Consider the following 4,133-nt stretch of genomic DNA (forward strand, 5'->3'; position numbering starts at 1 on the left):
CATCCAGCGTTGAAGAGATAACTTTCAAACGACTTAAAACATAAACCGCTCTAAAGACAAATGTAAAATTAGTTGGTTAAACAGCGCGTGATCGAAAAATGCAACAATCTCTCCAATTACTTTACTATTTGCAGAACGTTGCAGACTACTTTTCCAAACCAAATACCTGACAACTGACAGTAGTTTACGCCTGACTCAGGTTTACAAATAGTCCACAAATGTCACACATTTTTACCCACACACATTTTGCCTGGTAATACTTGGAGACATAAATGTGGACGAAAAAGAAAATATTCAGAGATTAGAAGCTCAGAAAGGGGGAGGTGTTACTTTTATCCCTCAGCCGGAAGTGGATAACACAGAACAGGAGGTTGAACGGCAACTGGTAGATCCCACACCCAATGGTTTAGGGAATTATCGGGTGCGATATTACTGCCCCTCATTACCGTGCTTAATTTAAAAAAAATTAAGTGCTGGGGCACTCATCAAGAGTTTACTGAAGGTTGCACCACCCATTGCCCTTGTTAGCGCTGCCAGCGACAGAAACAACACAACTACTATCCATCGCAAGCCTACAAGTGTGACAATTCAGACTATTCCAGGCCCCCAAAGCTGTAAGAATGGCTTGGGCATCAGGTATCATGCATTTGTAATACATAGTGAAATAATAAACAATTGTTGATGTGCTAATCTTCTAAATTAGACGGGGAGCGCCATCATGTGGCAGACTGCCACAAGTGCCGGTGTTGGCAATTTAGTGCCTGTGCTGAGCACCGGAAACCACTGGCTCAAATTAAGCACTGCTCTCATAACAGGCCACTTGCTTTGAAGCCATAAGTGATAAGAACAGCAGACCTCTGCCATTGTTTACAAATGGGTGGGAATCTGCATGGTGCAGTGGTAAAACCAACTGTCCTGCTGAAACGGCCGAATACGAGTCAGGTGGAGTGATGTTTACGGGGGAATGTGGACCTTCTCGTTCTGAGTCGCAGGGTCTAAATCAACTTCCGGTGTCTCCCTTGGTTTTACCATGCACAGATTCCTTCTGCTACTAGTAGTTTCCAATTAGCATGGCGGAGGGGAGGAATTACTGTCTACAAATAGAGGGTCTGTCCTGCTAATCTGAGCTGCCTGCTCTGTATTGCTTGTGAGCAGCCTCAACATATTTCTGTCCTCCCTCCCCACAAACCCTGCAGTTCGGAATCTGGATTCAGCCGGATCCCACACAGGGAGTAGCGGTCTAAACAAAGTGCCTTGTTTTTGAGGTGCTCTTTTTGCAATAATGTCCTCAGTTGAAGGAGTCCCTGCCTCTTCTAATGGCGAGGGCCGCACAGAGGAGTTTGGCAGAAGAATGCCATAGGGATTTAGCTAGCCACAGGTAGCAAATTTGGCACATTTTTGGTTTGAATCTTCATCAGCAAAATATGGTGCTAAATGTAGGGGCAGATTTACAAAGATGTCATGCAACGCAGCACAGCAAGCAAAGTTGCTTGAGAATTCTTCCACAAGCGAGTTTCTGGAGCTTTTATCCACCATTTCTGCTTTTTGAGGGGCTTTTTACTGTTCTGTTCTCCGACTCACCGCCTTGTGGAGCTAGTGAAGTCTAAAAGAGTACGTTGAAAATCCAAATTCCATTTTAGCAAATTGTGGGCGCGCACACACAACAAACACACACACACACACACACACCCCACACACAACCACACACACACACACCCAACCACACACACACACCCACACACACAACCACACACACACACCCCACACACAACCACACACACACACCCCACACACACAACCACACACACACCCGCCCACACACACAACCACACACACACCCCACACACACAACCACACACCCCCCCACACACACAACCACAAACACACACACACTCACACTCACCACACACACACACGTCAAAGCACTGCTCAGAATCCCACAGCTGGTGCGTTTAGAGGCGGCACACCTAATTCCAAGGCTGCATAGTATTGAGTCGACCTAGTGTCTCTGCCTTAAAGTACCAGACACTCCCTGCCCCTTAAATTCACTCCTGCAGGTTCCTGCTTTCTCCCTTTGCCATGGTTTTCCTGTCTTTCTCTTCCTGCTTCTTTCCCCTTAGTGTGTTTTTCTCCTGCTCAATGTTTGATGAGGAAAATTAAGGACTGGTCCCCAAAAATGAGTGTCAGGCAACCACCGGCTGAAATTAAGCGCTGCACACACAAGCACAGACATTTGCAGGGAGCCGCACACACGTAAAACAACCCCCTGGGCACACTGCTGCAAACACCCACTGCCTGCACACACACCCAAACGCACACACGTGCATACCCATATGAGGACAGTGCATATGACCATAGAAGTCGACATGCAAGCATATGTGGGCGCACACAAACACACACACTCAAGACACGCAAACACGGCATGCAGACACAATGGAACATAGTTCATTAATCTATTATGCTATGAAACTGAACGTGCACAGTGACAAGTTTATTGTGTCTTTCTATATAATGTTTTTTATTTGGTAAAAGTCTTATATAACTCTGATTTCCAAGTTACAAATACCTTTTGCTTTTGTTGCGTATATACATTATATGTAAATTGTTTTAATCTGCTTGCGAAAATATATCGTTCATTTCTGCTGTAAAGCGTTTATTTCTCTGTCTGGAATTCTGCATACTCTGTTAAAGGACATTGCGTAAATATATGTACTCAGGTAAAGAGTTTATTTCTGTGACTGGACATTTTTTGCGAATCTGTCAAACCTTATTTACACCACTGCAAACATGATATTTTAACATAATAAAAAGCCTTCAATATTACTTTAATAAAGTTTCAGAAATGTATCATGCTTATGAAAATAAGAGAGGCGTCGTGTGATAGTGGCGTGGACCGCCAGTGAACGAACAGATGTGTGCCAGGAAAAGGCAGGCTCTTCAGGGGGGATCAGGGAGGGACCCCGGCAGGGGTGGCTTGTAACAACACCAAGAGGTGCAACAACAAGGTGGGGGCGCACTGGGCGCGCGCTCGAACCTCAAAAGGGATGGGTGGGCATCAAACGCTGAGGAGTTAAATCGAAGGGACTTTATTCAGACCCTTGTGTGTGCAGGAATCGGGATTCCAAATCAGACACTTTTTTAAACATATGTTTATTGGCATTTATAAGACACAATATACTCGAATCTCAAAATATCAGCCTGTATTTATCATAAAAAAACACTTGTCTTATCCAGGAAAGTCAGCAGATATACAATCAAAGGTCACATAAATGCAATCATCTGAGATAACCTTGGGTCAAAGGGACGAACAACTTTAGGGCATATATAAACAAGAAACTAGCTGAGCGCGGTATTACGCCAAAAGTGGTAACGCTGAGCTCCAACAGTTTAAACAAGCATTTACAATGCAACGGTTTTGCCTTTGCAAAAGTTAGAGCTATTGGCATTGTAAATGACAATTTTTTTATTTATGTGTTGGTTTTGAAAACAGATAAATAAATGGCATTGTCATTTACAATGCCAATAGCTTAATCTCTCGCAAATGCCACACACACAGAGAGCCCCCCACACTCACACAGAGCCCCCCCCCACACCGAGCCCCCCACACACACACAGAGCCCCCCCACACAGAGCCCCCCCACACACCCACCCATACAGAGCCCCCCACACACTGCACATACATAGGCTACCAACATGGATATAATCTACACACCAACTAACCTGATATGCTAGGACACCCTAAATACCAACTCATCAAGTATCTCAACTACATGGATATATGTTAAAATAAATCACCCATACGTAGATGTGCTTAGTGTACGCTAGCTCCTGTCACAGCAGAATATGCAGTATGCTAGTTAATCTCACACTGTATACCCACATATATAAGAAGATCTGTTTTACAGGAAATTTAGAACAGTTTCCAGTATTGACCTTTTGTGCGATAGCTTAATGTATTCTGAATATTTGTCTTGTTTTACTGAAGACATCATATAAGCCAGCTCATTACAAATATATAGTTCAGATTTACACTCAGGGATGTAGCTTAATCAGGGAGTTTGCTGAGCTCAAATTCCCAACTTGGAAAAAAAAAATGGGCTATAGGGTGAATGGACGAGACGAAAGGTTCAGGA

Source organism: Lissotriton vulgaris, unplaced genomic scaffold (genome assembly GCF_964263255.1).
Source record: "Lissotriton vulgaris unplaced genomic scaffold, aLisVul1.2 SCAFFOLD_4605, whole genome shotgun sequence".
Lineage (NCBI taxonomy): Eukaryota > Metazoa > Chordata > Amphibia > Caudata > Salamandridae > Lissotriton > Lissotriton vulgaris.